Genomic DNA, 19,492 nt, shown 5'->3' on the forward strand with positions numbered 1-19,492 from the left:
GGTAACCATACATGCCAAGCAGCAAAATTCTGTCCTTTGTCCCATAGGTACCATCTAGCAGACATATTAGCCAGTTAAGTTTGGCTTTATCTCAAGCAGCTATCTGCAAGCAAGTAATTAAAATTCATCAAAACCTAGTTCTTAGATAAAATTCACGTTTGATTAAATGTTCATTTTTCATTTTGTTTTTGGCCAAAACAATTCTAAGGGTATGACTTTGTCATGAAAAAGATCTTACTTATTCTCATGCTAATATTATAAATTAAGGCTGTTGTCTAATGAAAAAGTTTCAGATCCAAAGGTGATGTAGAATTTATACAAGAGCTTAGTGTATTCTACACATATATAATTGAGATTATCTGCAATAATTAGGCATAAGTGTATATTATTTCACACTCAGTGTCTGTGATGAAAGAATTTTTAGATAGAATTCTAAGATAAATCAGTTCAAGTCATAACTTTTTTTTGTATATTACTTTGACCTGAGTCTTTTTACTGTGTGTTTTTTTCCTACTTGTCTGATTTTTGTATACAAGTGAAGCAAAGTTCTTAAATGCACAAAAAACCTCTGTGCTATACAGGTTAGCACATTTTTCAAAGAAAAAAAACTGCACTGGACGATGTTAAACAGGCAAGGATGATTTTATTCAGCACCTGCTTCAGCAGGGGAGAGAGAGTAGACCTCAGTTCTGTCTAAATAAAGCACAGCAAGCTTTTAAAGGGCAGGGAGTGGGTTGGAGAAAAAGCACTGAAAGATGGTAGGGGGCTTGACCACTGGAATGGTAAGGGATTTACTGAGGTCTCGATTAGAATGGTTTGCTTCTACCCAGATGGGTAGAAAAGGAAAAAAAGAGATAAGGAACTATCCAGCTAGGAGCCTTTCAGGCAGCTAAATGGGATAAGGGCTGGAGTGAGAGGGAGGTCAGGGGCCAGGAGTCAGAGAGAATTCTGTCTAAAGTTTAGTCAAGCTAAGGGGAAGATAAGGCCATCACGGCCATATTGTAAGTCATAAAATGCTAGCAAACCACTAAATCTAGCAAATTCAGAGAGAACTGAGTAAGACAATACACTTGCATTTTATTTATTGCCTCCTCCATCCAGAATTGGGTTTACTTCTCAATTCAGTCATCATTTTCAAGGCCAGGAATCAAAAGTGGAGGAATTTATTTCTATTTCTCAACTGGAATATATATTACTGTGGGGATACCCTAGATTCACTGAGGCTTTAGATTCACAGAGGTTTTAGTCTACCAAGAAGTGACTTTCTTTACTATCTGGAAGGTTAGACCCAAAGGCCACAGAGTAGAGATCAAACCAATCACCTGGAAGGATTTTTAAGCCTTGAATCCTTATATAAAATAGGGTCTTGGTATCCCATCAAGGTTGTTGCCCATATTAATAATTCACTACTTTTTATTGCCAGGTAGTATTCCATGGTACAGATGTACCCCAGTATGTTTAACCATTCACCCACTAAAGGATATCTGGGTTGTTTCAGGTTTGGGGCATTACAAATAAAGTTGGTATGAACATTCATGTGAAACAAAAAAACAGAAACAAAACACAACTTCTCTCACTGAAGGTGGCTGGGGAAGTTCTTAAAAACCTGATGTGTGGGCCTCCTCCAGGCCTCAGGCAACTTGTTAACAGGTATAAATGGCCCAATATTCCAGAAGAAAGGATTACTTCTGGTAAGGATTTGCCTAAGAAGAATTTACCGGGAAGTTGATGTTTCTATCTGACCTTGAAAAATAGGAATGTTTTAGAACTAGAGGATTACAGGTTTAATTTCATAAGCAGAAGGGCCTAAAGATTCAGAAAATCTAAGTGTAGGCAAAGGAACCAGTATGCTTGAATTGAAAGGTTTTTAGTTCAGTACCACCTTTAGATCCAGGCAAGAAGAGCCTCTGACTAGGCTGTTGCTTCAGGGGGCTCCATGAATCATAGGAACATGCACAAATTGAGTTATTTTATCACATGTGCACCTATGTTACCTGGGATCTGACACACCCATGAAACCTAACTATCTGCTCTGATCAAATACCATTCAGGCCCCAAGGAAACTTTTCTCCCCAGCTTTTGTTCTCAAAACAGAAGATAACTGCATCCAAATGTCATGAAGCCTTAAGAGTTGGGCCACGGCCAGCATGGAAGACGGATATTCCTTCAGAGATTGGGAAGGATTTGAGTGGCAGAAGCATTTAAGTACAAGAAAAGACAAATTAATTAAGTTGTCAAATTCTTTCTTTCAGATAGCATGACTACAAGTAGCTTCTGCATAATGAAATGTCATCTCATTGTAGTTCAAAATATTCATTTTTTTGTTTCCCTTAATGTTCCAACTCATGGTTCCAGAAGTACATATGAATGAGGGTGGGCTTCTCCAAAGTTGCTCTTCAGAGAAGAGGAATATTTTGCAATACTACTGTTGCATTTGTACATGTAGACCTACACACAGCATTGTTTAAATTGGCAATTGTATATTCATGATATTGTTTGTATAAAATACTTAGATTTTATCATTTAAAAAATTAAACTAAAAATTCAGCTTTAAATAATATTCATTTAAAACTTTAATAGTCATTACTTACAAATTGTATTATGCCTTCTGATTTATAATGGGTATGGTTGATTATTTGGGGAGAAAAAATAACCTTTTATGAAATCATGTATGGAAAATAATTTTAATTTTTGGAGTTTTTCTATATCCTTACTTTAGTTTTTGATGAATATATATCTAAATTCTGTAAACTCTGAATCAAATTATGTTTAATTTCTTAATCCTTCAGATAGACGTCTTCCAATAGAATTTTCTGCCATAGAAAAATTTCACTATTTGCCCCATTCTGTATAGCTCCTACTAATTAAATGTGGCTATTGAGCCATTCAAATATTACTGTTGTGACTGTGAAAGTAAATTTTAATTTTACTTAATTTTAATTCCTTTAAATTTGAATAGCCATGTGTGGTTAGTGGTTACTAGATAGGACAGCAAATCTTTAGAGCATTACTTTCTATACAACACATATTTTAGAAAAATATTTTATGATACAATAAATCATTAGTGATTTGGTTGAAATAAAAGTAAACTTTGTTGAATACCTGTACCATAATTATGAATACAGAAATCACTGTCTCATTATCAGAACACCAGACATGTGCAAATTATATTGAATCTTTAATATTTATTTTTTATTAAAGTTAATAGATTACAAAGAATGTTACATTAAAAAACATTTTAAAAACCTAAAAAACATAAGAGGTTCCCATATAACCCACTCCCCACCCCCATATCATTATTTTTAAAAACTGTATTTTTTTTGAAGATATATAGTCACAAAAAAAAATGTTACATTAAAAAAAATAAGAGGGAGATGGACTTGGCCCGGTGATTAGGGCATCCGCCTGCCACATGGGAGGTCCGTGGTTCAAACCCCGGGCCTCCTTGACCCGTGTGGAGCTGGCCCATGCGCAGTGCAGACGCGCGCAAGGAGTGCCCTGCCAGGCAGGGGTGTCCCCCACGTAGGGGAGCCCCACGCGCAAGGAGTGCGCCCCGTATGGAGAGCCGCCCAGCGCAAAAGAAAGTGCAGCCTGCCCAGGAATGGTGCCACCCACAAGGAGAGCTGACACAACAAGATGACGCAACAAAAAGAGACACAGATTCCCGTGCAGCTGACAACAACAGAAGCGGACAAAGAAACAAGATGTAGCAAATAGACACAGAGAACAGACAACTGGGGTGGGGGGGAGGGGAGAAAAATAAATAAATAAACCTTTTTAAAAAAATATATGAGGTTCCTGTATACCCCCCACTATGAATCTTTAATATTTTAAATTTTAATATTTTGACCATTTTCAGTCTCATTAAAAAGTTTTGCACTTTTTACAATTTTATTGATATGGAAATCTACCAAAGTAGAAGGATAAAGCATATTTTATTGAATGGTTAGCTTGATTTACATCTTTTAAATATTTAGATCCATTTTGTGTGGTCTTCCTTCTATAATAAGGGCATTATGGAGGATAAGGTTGAAGGCATTAGCCAGATTACAGATGAGTAGAATTCTAGGCCATTCCAGGTTTGGGTATTATTTTAAGAGCAACACAGTGACTATTAAAAAGTTTGGAGCAGGAAGTGGACGTGACTCAATTGAAAAGAATGTCCATCTACCATGTGGAGGGTCCAGGGTTCGATCCCCAGGGCCTCCTGACCCGAGCGGTAAAGCTGGCCCACGCGCAGTGCTGCTGCGCACAACGAGTGCCATGCCATGAAGGGCGCCTCCACGGAGGGGTGCCCCACACACAAGGAGTGCACCCCACAAGCAAAGCCGCCCTGCATGAAAAAAGCACAGCCTGCCCAGGAGTGGTGCCGCACACACACAGAGCTGATGCAGCAAACTGACGCAACAAAGAAGAGATGCAGTTTCCCAGTGCCGCTGGATAATGCAAGCAGAGGCAGAAGAACACACAGCAAATGGACACAGAGAGCAGACAATGAGGAGGAAGGGGAGAGAAATGAATAAATCTTTAAAAAAAAATTGGAGCTATCTGATATCCTATTATATAAATAATGACCTGGTGGAGAATATGAAGGAAAGAGCTGAAAAGAACAGAGGACTTGCAAAAGAGCACAGGAAAAACTTTATGGTGTGAAATGACCAAGGCTCAAAATGGCGACAATGCAAATGTGAGCTTAAAAACAAGTAAAGAAAAGAAAATGCATCAAAAGAAAAATGTGCATGCTAAATTTCCCAGCTGTCCCTTGGAATTATGTTATAGAACTCAGAGGAAGAGATAGTGCTAAAGATAGTGGAGTTAAACAAGAAATGAGTATAATTTTTCAAACCCTCATCTTGTTTGGACAAAGGCATGGAATTTGCAAAGGAAGACCCTGAATCAAGTTCTAGTCTCACTTTTCAGCTGGATGTGAAACTTTAAGCATAACGCTTGAATTCTTCCAGCATTCCTTTTGTCATTGTAATAGAAGGATAACAACACATGCCTCAGTAGGTGACTGTGACATTCAACAGAGATTGTGTGGGAGAAAGTATTTAGAATAATCCTTAGCACTATGTAATGTGTAATGATAAAAAAAAAAATTGACCTATTTTCATATTGCTCATAATAATCATTAACCATGACTATATGGTTCATTTTATGTTCAGATTTATAATATTTATGAAAATCATTCACTTAGTGGTTTTCTTTTGTGAAAAACTGCTAAGCTCCTTTCTGATTCCTAAATTCATAATTTCTAAAGATTCCTAAACTAGGCAACCATGGCTAGAAATATGACAAAGGTGATAAATTGTTTTGGAAAGAAAAACAAAAACATTTGCAAAGTTTCTCATGCCTTTCTAAAGGTTATTATTTAAATAAAGCAGGGTAAGCCAATCATTTCTATTCATGCTCGGATTAAGTAACTATTTGCCATGGATAACTGCTTTCTCACCAAATGAATGGGCAAACCAAAAATTTTAGAGTGAAGGAAAGAGAGTTTTGGAAGTACATGTGGTTCAGAGCATCTCACTGCCTACTTCAAGAGGTTTCTAAAGCAACGGACTATTCTTAGTTTCCCCACCCTCCTTGTGATGTTTCATTTCTTTGATCAGAATTAGTGAAAAGGAAAAATTCATGTCGATAGCTCTCTATAGATGAACTCAAACACATAGAGTCAGTATAATCAAACATACGCAGGAGGAGAAAATTTCAACATTGCAAATGAATAACCCAATACTGGGGTTTAAAGGTTGTGCTCTATCCAGACATCATGGGGCTTCCTTGTTCTCATCTTGTGGATTCGCGAAGTTGACTACAGTGCTATTCAGGATTATAATTAAACTTATAAATCCTATTTCAGTTACTTCAAAGACACACTTTTTCAACAGCTTACAAAGGTGCCCTTACAAGAAGACAAGTCAATAAATCCATAAATATGCAAGAAACTATATCCATTTGCTTTTTCAGAAAATGCCTTTTAGGCATACCTATATATGCATTTTAAAAACTGCAAAAGCTCATTAAATATCAAGTCCTTAAAGTTCATTGTCAATAATTACAATATCTAAAAGCTACTACTTACTAAGCATCTACCATGTACATTATGCTAAACAATTTATCTGAAAAAATGTTTAAACCTAGGAAAATCCCTACATATTTTTATCACAAAAAAACAAAACAAAAACAAAAACTAAGACTTAAAAAGGTTTTAAGTCTAAGAGACATGCACGGTGAAAGCCATTTGAAATCTGTCCCCCCATAACCTCATCCCACTGCCATGTTCTAGCACCATCTACCTCAGAAATGAACTGGGTGTAGAGTCCCAGATTTTGGCTTGTTCCTAATACCCCGCCCTTAGCAGATTTTTATACATCCCTTGAGCGAGGCGGGATATGAGTCCTTCTTCCTGGAAAATCCCCACCCTCCCCCCAAATTCTCTAAACCTCACCACCAAAACTACCAAGAAGGCCATTAAAACTAATCTAGTCATTCCCCAAATCCCTGTATGTGGCAGGGAAACCTACAAGAAACCCAAGATCTCTCATTTATACCTTATAGGACATGCATTCCTATGGTTCTCGATATGCCTAATATTATACCATTATCACTCCTCTCCGACTCTCTACACCCTTTCACTTCATCCCCTGGAAAATCCCCTATCTCCTGCAGGTTCTTGCTGCTACTGAAAGCACACATTCTACCCAGGAAAATGCTACCCATGTAGTTTCCTCAAGTGTTTGCTTTGCCTTCTCTCCCAAAGCTCCCTTAGCACTGGGCCTGGAAGTAGGATTGATGTCTTCCTTGTTCTTATTGCCACTCGCAGACAATTGTACTGTTACCCTCCAACCTCCCCCACCCCCACCCCGCTGACCGAGAATCTCTGACTTTAAAGGTAAATGCTACTGACATATCACCTGCTATTTCTACATGCTGCAGGCACCCATGGATCCCCAGGTCCTCATTTCTTAACAAATTTAGCTCTTGGCTCATTCTCACTCTCTCCAAAACTACTTCTTTCATAATTTTGGGTGATTTCTATAGCATCTATATTATCTCCATATTATTCCTTGCTCCTACTCTGAGGTCATTCCAATGACACATGAGTATGCTATAGATCACCTAACAAGTGTTGTAATTTTTCTGCTCTCCTTTATAACAGAAACTGTCAAAAGAATTGTCTGTGTGCACTGCCTATACTTCTCTTCCAATTCTTTCATGACTGATTTCATGCCTGTCAGGTTCTTTTGTTGCTACCCACAAAAACTTGTACTTGACAAGACCATAAACGATCTCTGTATTGCCAAATCTATCGGTCAATTCTCGGTTCTTAAATTACTGATTTGACACCACTGTTTACCCTTCTTTTTCTTCTCTTCAAGGATACCCCTCACTCTGAGGTCTCCTTCTACTCTTGACCTTGGCTTAGTTGCCTTTACCACTACTTCCTCATCTTCCCATCCTCTAATGCTCAGTCTTTGGACTACTTCTGTTTCTGAAGTAGGTGATCTCAAACAGACTCAGGCTGATAATGTTCAAATCATATCTCCCCTGAATGTCAGACACATTCATTTAACTTCCCACTTGACATCTGGGCTGCATGTCTAACAGGCATTTCAAACTTAACGTGTTAGAAATGAATTCCCAATCTCCCCTGTAGCAGTTTGGTATTGTTTATGAATTCCAGAAATAGATATTAGATTATGTTTGTAAACTTGTCTGTTCCTCTGGGCATATTAGATTTTATTAAATCCAGAGGTCTCACTTTTATCTGATTAATTATGATTAGGGTTTTGATTTGGCCATGTCAGTAGGACATTGAGTCCTTGGTGGACTGGGACTCACAGAGAAAATGAAATGGCAGAGCAGAGAGTTGGCATTTTGTGATGCTGGAGCCCCAGGAAGTAAACACAGGAGAAGAACACAAAGGAATAGAGAGGGCTCCATAGACACGGCAGAGGCCCTGGGAGAAGTCAGAGCCCAATAGTCTACAGCTGACCTTGTGGAGAGATCAGAGCAGCTGAGCCCCAAGAGAGAGACAAGACTTATTCCAGTCTATAGCTGATATTGGAAGAAGCTGGGACCATGGAGCCTTAAGAGGAAGAAGGCTGAACCCATGCAGATGTCGGCAGCCATCTTGCTCCATCACATGGCAACAGACTTTGGTGAAGGAAGTAACTTACATTTTTATGGTCTGGTAACTGTAAGCTTCTACCCCAAATAAATACACTTTTATAAAAACCAACAAATTTCTGGTATTTTGCATCAGCACCCCTTTGGCTAATACATCCCCCTACTTGGTGTAACTGTTCTACCTATAGTCTCATCATTTCTCTTAGAATAGAAGCAATACCCTTACTCTGACCCTAACAGGTTGATCTGGTCCTCTGAGATTCTCCTGACCTTGGATTCTTTACCCTCCCTCCATTCACTGAACTCAAGTCAACCGGCCTTCTTGCTAATCTCAAACCCTGAGAAACATAAAAGCAGCCCCTGACATCTGGGAACTGGGCTGATATGTGATGAGGGTTATTAGAAGCTCACACTAGAGCTCACAGTTATTATAAGCTGGTCTGACACTCACTGCTAGGCCTGCTGTTCCCTTGATGATTTCACTGCCTTGTGTAGTGCCAGGAATATGGTCAATATTCAATAGATACATGTTAAATGACGCGATTAAATAAATGTGTTGAATGATTGAATAAATTAGTGAATTAAGTGAATACATATATTAAAAGCAAGGTGACATAATATGCACTTTTTTTCTCATTCTAATTATAGCAAGGTTGGGGAACACACATTTTTCCTTATTGGGATAAGCCGTGCTAGACTTTCCCAAGCATGTTTAGAGAAGATTTCTATTAATAATTATGTACCTCACTTGACTTGCATGAGATTCTTCTAACTTAATCCTTTAAAATTTGCTAGTGGCTGGCTATTTTGCTTTCCAGAAGTGTCTAGCTAACCACCCATTTGACTATGTTTTTATGAGGGTAAGATGTTTTGATTTTGCTCTTAGTATGTGTTTCCTGCATGAGTTTAGCTCCCACTTGAACTTTGAATCTGCCTAAAATAACAAAAGAGTTGTGTGCTTTGGAAAAGTGGAGGTAATTTTTCTGTCAATGTGGCTCCTTCATTCTTCCAAGCTTAAATTGGTGGCTGCTATTAGTTAACCTACTTGTAAGATTGGTTCTAGATAGTTTAAGGCCTAAATATAGGGCTGCACTGTGATTTTGTTGATGGGCTGAATTTTATTTTTCTTTCCCTCAAGGCTGTCACATCAGCCTGGTCCCTTGAGTATTTAATGTGGTTTATCAAAACTCTTATTTAGGGATATATGTAGGAAAAAAATGAACCTCTGTGGTTTACCTTTCTAAGGTACCCCTGTAAGGGAATACTCCAGGAGGAACATAAGGAGTCATGCTAATAAATGTTACTGCTTATAAAATGTCTAGAGTTGTTATTTTAGCAAATAATTAAAATGTGGTGAAAACGTTTTACCCAGAAAGGTTAATATATTCAAAGTAGGTAAATATTCATCTTATGTCACATCAGATATTTCTAGGCTTGTGAATTAAGACAGCAAATGTGTAATATTTGTTGACTAATCTACAGTTTTAATTTATGCTGGTAATTTTTTTTATCTGGTTTCCATCATTGTCTTTTCGGTGCATCACTGCACCACCCATGCCACACAGGGGCCTTGCACCTCTCCGTGCAGGTCTGGGATGCCTTTTTTTCTTTTTTTTTTTCCTTCATATAGTAACCAGGAGCTCAATTGCTTGAGCCACAGCTGCTTCCCTATTTTCTAATAATTTTTAAACACTGAATCTCTTTATAGCATATTAGTTCAAAGGAAAAATCTTGTTCATTTGTTTTAACTTAAGTCATACTGTCTATAGATACATCATTATCATAAACAGAGAATACCTATAACTACTTTTTAAAAACACTGTATTTAGGGAAAATGTGCATTTATTTGTTTATATCTAAGTGTGGCTATATTGTGAGTTTGCTTATACTAGACTGTGAAACATGGGTTTTTATTAGTATTTTATATTCAAGAAAAATGCTGAAAAATGCTTATCTTGGACTTACAATTTGTGGTACTATAGCTAGGCATTTCATCTCTGCTGGAGTCTCTAAAATACCTTATAGACCCCTTTGCAACCCTCAGGCACAGCAATTTATTTTTTCCTCCTGGAGAAGAGTGATAGCATTTTAGTTTCCTGCCTGCTAAAACAAATACTGTAGAGATGGGTTGGCTTAACCATAGGAATCCGTGGGCTTATGGTCTCAGAGGCTAGAAGGCTGGCTTCCTCCTTGGGTGGGTATCCTTTGGCTGGATGGCAATCTTTGGGGTTCCTTGGCTTTTCTGACACATGACAATGTATATGGAGGTGTCGTCTCCTGTCTCTTCTGGGTTCTGTTGACTTCTCGCCTCCAGCTGCTCCTCACTGCTTCCCTCTTTCCATGTCCAATTTCCTTTGCATCTAAGGACTTCAGCCATATTGACTTCAGGCCCAGGCTCATTCAATGTGGGCACACCGTAATTAATAACCTCTTCAAAGGTCCTATTTATAAATGGGTTCACACCCACAGGACCAGGGGTTGGGAGCTCAACCTGCCTTTTTTGTAGGACATGATTCAATCCCCAACAGTAAGCATGACTCTTCAAGATTTGAAAAACCAAATAAGGCAATTTCCTTACCTGAATCATTGCATAAACATTCTGAAAATTAAGCATGCTAACCTCCTATACCCATTTAGAAATACCTGGAAGTAAAGCATACCGAAAAGAACCTAAACAACCAAAAAATAAATAAAACAATCAAAATGAATCTTTAAAGCCCCTGAAAAGTTATTTTATTTAAAAAAACAAAAAACAAAAAAATATTATATGGACTACTAAGACATTCTACTTATTGCCACCCAAACAACATTTCAGACAGAAGTTTCCATTCAAATATAATTTATAAAGTAATCAAGGACCATTCTCTTCTCACCTTCCTTCCTCTATTCTGTTCACCCTTGCCCCAAAAGAATAAGATAGAGATGAGGGCTGTATTGCTACTTATATTTTGGTTCTCCAACAGATACGATTTAACCAATCTGATGAGAATACTTATAAGATCATTTAAACATATTAAATGCCAAATATTAAATAATATTTTTATCCTTAAGAATTACTTGGGTGCCTAAATTCAATATGTAAGCTCTTTAACTAGCTATTAATAAAGGGAACAAGAGCATATGTGTTATATATCTACTAGTATTTCCACATCCATAAATTTATGACTGAGCACAAAAGGACTAAGGTAAGAAATGAAAGTGTTACAGTGTTGTGGACACTGTCAACTGTTTGAATGAATAAACAAACTTTCTACCAGAACAAAGCTTATTACTGAGGAATAATCACTTGTAGTATAATACAAATTTAGGAGGACAGCAGTAATAGGGGAATATAAAAGAGAAGGTTCAAATAAAAATTAGGGAACAGTGGAGGCACAGCTCAAAATATATGAAATAGGATTTACTATAAATTAATCAAAATAATAAAAGAGCACTCTAGATTGATAATGCTAGAAAAGCTACCCTGGAGAAGTGAATGTGGCTCAAGCAACTGGGCTCCCGTTTACCATATAGGAGGTCCAGGGTTCCATTCCTAGAGCCTCCTGGTGAAGGCAAGCTGGCCGGCCCAAGGAGAGAGCTGGCTCACATGGAGTGCTGGCCTATGCAGGAGTGCTGGCCTGAGCGGAGAGCTGGCACAGCAAGATGATGCAACAAAAAGAGGCACAGAGGAGAGACATAAGAGACATAGCAAACCAGGGAGCTGAAGTGGCACAAGAGATTGAGTACCTCTCTCCCACTCCAAAATGCCCCAGATAGATTCTCAGTGCCACCTAAAGAGAAGACAAGCAGACACAGAAGAATGCACAGGGAATGGACACAGAGAGCAGATAATGGGGGGAAAAGGGGAATAAATAAATAAATTATTTTTTAAAAAGTAAAGAAAAACTACCTTGGACAATCTATTCTCTTAGAACTACAGGAACACAAATTTTATTTGAAAATGAAAAAAATATATGGATCCTGGTCAAAACCCAATACAAAGCTATAATAAGAAAAAAAACAGAGACTACGGAGCAGGAAAAGGTCCTACAGATACTTAAAGTGCAACAAAATTACATGCACACAAAGTAGTTTTTTTTTTTAGTACAACTTATTTAAATCAAAAATTAAGGAAGAAAACAATAGGAACTACAAAAGAACATCATGAATCAGAGTTAGAATAATGCAGCACTGAAATGGCTGGACAAAAGGAAGATTTGACAAAAGAAACAGCAAAACTCAGGAAAGAATTAAAAATATCCAGGAGTGCAAACTAAATTTCTGAGGAAGAAAAGAACAAAGGAAAACAAGAGGTACTGCTGCATGGAAAATAGTAATGAAAAGAGACATTTTTTAAATGACAAGGAAATGAAGAAAGGATTACAAATATAATTGAGTAAAAGTGAAAGAACAGGATTGACAGCAAGATGGCGGCGGAGTAAGGAGCTCCTAGAATCAGCTCCTGCTACAGGGCAGTTAGCAAACACCCAGAGCTCTCTGGAGCTAGCTGAAGCACCTGTTTGGGGCTCCAGAAGGCCAGAAGAGCATCCTGCAATGTCCTTGGGGGAGTGGAAGGAGGAGACGGCCCGTCTGCAGAGAAGACTCCTAAGTAGAGGCTCCACGTCCCAGAGGCCAGTGCCCATCTTCCACTGGAGGCACAAGCCACCTCGGGAGCTGTTCCCCAGCTGGAATTGAAAGCTCCACCTCCCCAAAACGGAGGAGGAAGAGATGGTTGGGCACCAACTTCAGCTACTGATGAGTAAATTCAGTGGGCTACAGTATAATCCTCAGAACAGCTAAAGTTGAAGCCTGTCCAAGTCAGAAAGAGGCTGGGAGCTGCCATCTTAACTCCACGCCTGGCATGAGGGGAAGTGGGGCGGACTGAGAATCCCAGTGCTGGTGGGGACCAGCTTCTTTCCATCCAGGCCAGATTGCAGCTCTAGCCTAGGTCCCAGTGCCACCTCCAACAGGGAGGAAGATGCAGGGATCTGCACCAGGTTTTTTGGGAAATTGCCAGACAAGCTGCCAAGGCCAGTGATTGTCCTCCTCTGGTGGTAGGACACCACCCCAGAAGCTGTTCTGTGATGGGAATTGGAAGCTCCATTTCCCAAAAACAGGGAAGGAGGAGATGGTTGGTAGCCCATTTCAGCTATTGATTGGTAGACTCGGATGGCCAAGGAATAGCCCTAGGAACAGCTGGGGTGTGAATTTGTCTAAGTTGGAAAAAGGCCAGTGGCTGCCATTTTGACTCTACCCCCAGCCAGAGGGGAAGCCTGGCTGACTGAAAATCCACAGTGACAGGAGGAACCAGTCTCTTTCACCAGGATCAGCCTGCAGCCCTAGTCTAGGCTTCAGGCCCACCTCTGGCAGGGAGGAGGCTGGCAGGCCCTGAACCAGTCTATCCAGGTAACTGAGGGTAACTTTGGCTGGCACAAACTGAATAATTAAAAGTCTACAGGGTCAACTGTGGTCGTCTTGGACCCGCACCGCATAGATTGCTGCCCACACCTGCAGCTCCATCCTTGCCACAGGCAGGGGAGAAAGGGGAATGAAGCTTCATCAGGTCTCCGGGCAACTATAGTCTAGGACTGCACGACTTGGATTATTCCACACAGCTATGACTCGGTACCTACCTCTGGCAAAGGAGAAAGTTGGAAGAAGCTTCATCCATCCCTGGGGCAATGAGAGCAGATTGAACCTCCACAGTTTATAGCACCAATTACATCCTTGGCTCCTACTGCACAACCAGCAAGGAAGAAAGGGCAGGAAGCCCTAAACTAAAGAGAGAAACTGCATCCAGAATAAATACTCTAGTAAGCCAGATGCCAAGACACCAATTAAAAATTACAATCTACACTAAAAAACAGGAAGCTATGGCCCAGTTAAAGGAACAAGAAAAGCCTCCAGATGACATAAAGGAGTTGAGACAACTAATCATAGATGTTCAAACAAATCTTAATAAAGTAAATGAGATGACTAAAGAGATTAAGGATATTAAGAAGACACTCGATGAGCACAAAGAAGAATTTGAAAGCATACATAGACAAATATCAGATCTTATGGGAATGAAAGGTGCAATAAATGAAATTTTAAAATTTTACTGGAATCATATAATAGCAGATTTGAGAAGGCAGAAGAAAGGATTGGTGAGCTTGAAAAAATGGCCCTGAAAGTGAACATACAAAAGAACAGAAGAAGAAAAGAATGGAAAAAATTGAACAAGGTCTCAGGGAACTAAACGACAGCCAGAGATGTGCAAACATAAATGTCATCGGTGTCCCAGAAGGAGAAGAGAAGGGAAAAGGGGCAGAAGGAATATTTGAAGAAATAATAGTAGAAAATTTCCCAACCCTATTGAAGGACATAAACATCCATGTCCAAGAAGCACAACGTACTCCTATCTGAAAAAATCCAAATAGACTAACTCTGAGACACAAACTCATCAGAATGTCAAATGCCAAAGACAAAGAGAATTCTGAGAACAGCAAAAGAAAAGCAATGCATAACATATAAGGGATACCAATAAGATTAAGTGCTGATTTCTCACCAGAAACCATGGAGGCAAGAAGACAGTGCTCTGATATATTTAAGTTATGAGAGAAAAACTTCCAGCCAAGAATTTTATATCCAGCTAGACTGTCTTTCAAAAAATGTGGGTAAGATTAGAATATTCACAGATAAACAGAAACTGAGAGAATTTCTAAGCAAGAGAACAGATTTTCAGGAAATATTAAAGGGTGTACTAGAGCCTGAAAAGACAGGAGAGAGAGGCCTGGAAGAGAGTCTAGAAATGAAGATTATATTAATAAAAGTAACTAAAAGTATCAAAAGAGTGGTGAAAATAAAATATGGACAGATAAAACTCAAATAGTCAGGAATAAACTTAACCAATGATGTAAAGCACTTGTATTCAGAAAACTGCAAACCAATGTTAAAAGAAATGTAAAAATCCTAAATAACTGGAAGAACATTCCATACTCATGGATTGGAAGACTAAATATCATTAAGATGTCAGTTCTACTCAAATTGATATACAGATTCAATGCAACCCTGAAAAAATTCCACCAGCATTTAAAAAAAATTTAAAGCACAATGAGCAAATTTATTTGGAAGGGTAAGGGTCCTGAATAGCCAGAAACATCATAAAAGGAAAAGTGAACCCTCATCTCTGGATTTTAAATCATACTACCAAGCTATAGTGGTAAAAACAGCATGGTACTGGCATAAAGACAGACACATAAACCAATGAAACAAAATTGATGGCTCAGAAACAGACCCTCACATGTATGGTCAAGTGATTTTTGAATAGCCTGTCAAACCCACACAGCTCGGGTAGAACAGTCCATGCAGCAAAATGGTGCTGAAAGAACTGAATATCTATAGTCAAAAGAAGGAAAGAGGATCTCTACCTCACACCTCATCCAAAAATTAAGTGAAAATTGATCAAAAACCTAAAATAAAAGCAAGAACCATAAAACTCCTAGAAAAATTGTAGGAAAATATCTTTAAGACCTGGTGGTAGGTGATGGATTCTTAATGGAGATAAGAGAAGGACTGAGATGAACTACTAATGTTTAATGTATGTAAAAGTTTTAATTAGCTTTACTGTAAAAGTGTGGAAATGTATAGAATGGATGGTAAAATAGTAATAGCTGGTTTATAAATAGGGATGTGGCTGAAAATGGTAGTCTAGGAATATAAATGCCAATTGACAGAATGTTAGAGAATAATCTAGGAACTGAATAGCTCAGTAAACCAAGACGTGGATGAATATTGTGGTTGATGGTACAGATGCAAGAGTGTCCTTAAATGTATATCACTACTGCAGGGTGTTGGGAATGTGGAGAAGCATGGGAAAAATACAGCTGCAGTGACCTATGGACTGTGGTTAGTAGTAATAATATTCTTGCATCTATGAAAAAGATATACTGTGTTGATAATGAGGCAATATGGAAAATATGAGCCAAATGTAAACTATGGACATGGTAACAATTAGATGATATTATCTTATCTGTAGAAAATGTTCCACCATAGTGTGGTGTGTTAATGGAAAGGTGTTGTTTGGGAATTCTGCATATGTGCATGATTACTTTATAAGTTTACAACTTCTGCCATAAAAAATATATTTAAAATATATTTTTAAAATAATAATAAGGTGTGTTGGGGGAAAAAACACACCAAATGTATAAGATAAGGACTATAATTAGTAGTAAGATTTTGACATTATTCTTTTGTAATTTGTAACAAACATCTCACAACAATGCAAGGTGTTGGCGAGGGTTGATTTATGGGACCCCTGTATGATGTTATGAATGTTTGCTTTGTAAGTTCACAACTTTTACTATACACTTAATTGATTATGTATGTTCATATATAAATGTCATAAAGATAATAATAATAGGGAGGGTTGGGGGAAATACTTTAGTAATATTTTGATAATGCTCTTTAATCATTAGTTAAAAAGGTTTAACAACAATGTAAGGTGTTGGTGGTAGGGTGAGTTATGAGAGTCCTATATGATGTTATATATGTTTGTTTTGTAAGTTCACAACTATTACTATACACTTACTGTTTATGTATGTTTGTGTGTGGGTGATATATTTCAATAAATTAATTTTTTTTTAAAAGTGAGGGAAATAGAAGATTAGTGATAAAGAACCAGTAAATACATAGGAGACACTCTCCTTCCCACCCCCCATGTAAAAGAGTCAGGCAAATGCTTTAGTCTACTACACAAAAAAATATTCCTGAAATATAAAGAAAAAACTGAAACTAGAGATTGAAAATTCACACCACATACTGGGGGAGAAAAAAAAAATAAAACAAAACTACCAACACTGAGACATATTTTAGTATAACTATTGGACTAGAAGAAAGAAGGAGAAAAGGGAGCATTTAGGCAAAAATTCAAAGTCAAATATAAGAGAAAGATCAAATTGTCATCAAATTATCCAAAAGCAATATTTCATGCCAGCAAGCTATAATACTCAGATAAGAAAATGTGAGCCATGCATTTTATATGCACCCAATCATCTTTTAAGTATTAAGACCAGAAACAATCTTTTGAACATGCCAAAACTAAGTAAATATTTTACCATGATACTTTCTCTAGTAACATACCAGAAAATAAGCTTTAGACATCCCCAATGACTTAACGAGTGACACTGATTTAAAGACTGGTAGTGAAAATTAAGTATTATCTACACTTAAGACCATAGGTAAGTTATAAGAGTAACAATGTAGTCTGTAATGGTTATGTGTTCTAAAATACAGATGAGCTCAACTCTGAAAAATGGAGAGAGAACTGGGAGAGTGCATGAAAAGAATAAGCTTGTAGATTGCTTTATAAGTATTAAAAATAAAAAGGATAGACAAAGAATGTAGAATTCAGGAGTATTTTTTCTAAATCTTTAGTTTTCCTTTAGATACTGGCATTGCATAACGTTATATAAGAACACCTAAGATTTGTGTAGGGAAATATATTAAAAGAATAAAAATTACAATGATTTATGCAGCATTGTCAAAATTATTGTACATTTCTTTTGAGGTAGCAGAGCATTCATTTGTATTTCCAGAACTATATTACTTTAAAATGGAGACATGGAATGTTTGAAATGCACTCATCACTAGTCCATTCTTGATTAACTTTCTTTTTAATGGCAATAAGCAGGGATATATACGATTTCTTTTTATTTAAAAGCATTTTAAGGCAAACCTTTCATTACAATCACAGCATCCATTCACATTTAGAACACCAGTCATTAATTGCCGATCCCTCATTGGAACAGGGTAGAAAAGAGACTACTAGAAATTAGAAATATCACGGGAAGCAACAACACAATATTTAAACTTATTTCAAAGGCATTACTTTGAAAACGAATTTGCTTGTCTGATATGCCTTTAACAAACTACAAATACATCAGTAAAATTCAAGCACTATGAGGATATACTAATCAATGTCTCCTCATCCTGATCTCTTAAAAAATACCATCCTCACTCTTCCAATCAGAATATTTTGGAGAAAGCTAAAAAGTTAAAAGCTTGCTTCACTTGCATAATAATTATTATTTCAGTCAGAAGAGTTTAAAATTTTCAAGATTTCTGATAACATGCTCTGGTTTATAGCATGTCAAGGCTTTGTGTTTTTTTTCTTCTTTTTCTTGTATCCTGAAGCTTTCTAGATTTGGTCTTGGTTTATTTTCTCCTTCTCTGGTATCTTTCACTTTAAATCATCAGCCCTGTATAGCCAACAAGTTTTCTGTGACTCACTCGTCCTTTTCAGCAGATGGCACTGTTATTTAGGCTAAACAATTTGTCAACAGAGTAAGGCAATTATCCTTATAAGATTTTTTTTGTAAAACAATAGGGTATCAGTGTGTGTAAAATGAACACTGACTCATGCTAAAAAAAGGAAAATTAACTGAAGAAATCCCCTATGAAACATAGCTATGTTAAAATCATGAAAATATTTAAAAGAACACAAAATATCCAAGTGAAATTAAAGATTCAATTGCCACTTTTTGTATTCTTATTTTCACTCAATAGAACTTAATGTTCAAACAACTTCAAAGGCATCTTTAGAAATGAAGGCTAATTTAGTACAAGGGCTAAATTTTAAAATGCTCTCTGTTGCTATTACAAGCTCAGATTATCAGTAAATTGGTTTTATACAACTTATACAGTTAAATTTTTTTGGGTAATTTCCAATAAATGGAAAACTGAGGCCAGGGCTCTGCTGGAGTTGGGGTTGGAAAAGGGATACAGGTAAGGGGTGTTTTAATGCCAAGTGAATCATTTATTAGCCAAGTGAAACTAGGCCTTTGTCTCCATTTTATCCATAAAATAGGAACGGTAATACTGAACATGCAGGGTTATAACAATTAGGGATAATGACATAATTATAATTCACCCAGTCGCTCAGCAAAACAAAGAAGGCAATAGCACCTGAAAGAACAGAATCAAAAGGAATACTCTCTCCCCTAACAACGGAAGGGTTTTCTACTCACATCTCAAGATCTGCATTGCCAAGTTGCTTCTAAGAACATCAAGAATGGCCTTACGGGTTGTCCTTTTTATCTGGAGGTTGGTTCCAGGTCCGGCTAAGCCAGGAGGTCATACCACTTTTTATGCATGCCAGGGGAGGCTATTTATAACCACAGAATCCAACTTTGCACAGTACAGCTACCATCACCAAAAGGTCTCAAAGAACTTCAAAAAACTTTGAACCATATATTGTTTTAAAGATTTATTTTTTATTTATTTCTCCCTCCCCCCCTAGTTGTCTGCTCTCTGTGTCCATTTGCTGTGTGTTCTTCTGTGACTGCTTCTATCCTTATCAATGGCACCGGGAATCTGTGTTTCTTTTTGTTGCGTCATCTTGCTG

The 19,492-nt window shown here is 37.6% G+C and overlaps 1 long non-coding RNA gene across 1 annotated transcript in view; it reads right to left on the reverse strand.

Annotated features, from left to right (window-relative positions):
- Positions 1-19,192, reverse strand: part of LOC131277167 (uncharacterized) — a 147,391-nt gene extending 128,199 nt beyond the window's left edge. Inside the window, exon 1 of the long non-coding RNA XR_009184331.1 lies at positions 19,116-19,192. This is a non-coding gene — a long non-coding RNA (uncharacterized lncRNA). The remainder of the gene's footprint in view (positions 1-19,115) is intronic.
- Positions 19,193-19,492: the final 300 nt, after the last annotated feature.

The sequence above is a fragment of the Dasypus novemcinctus genome, chromosome X (assembly GCF_030445035.2).
Source record: "Dasypus novemcinctus isolate mDasNov1 chromosome X, mDasNov1.1.hap2, whole genome shotgun sequence".
In the NCBI taxonomy this organism is placed as follows: domain Eukaryota; kingdom Metazoa; phylum Chordata; class Mammalia; order Cingulata; family Dasypodidae; genus Dasypus; species Dasypus novemcinctus.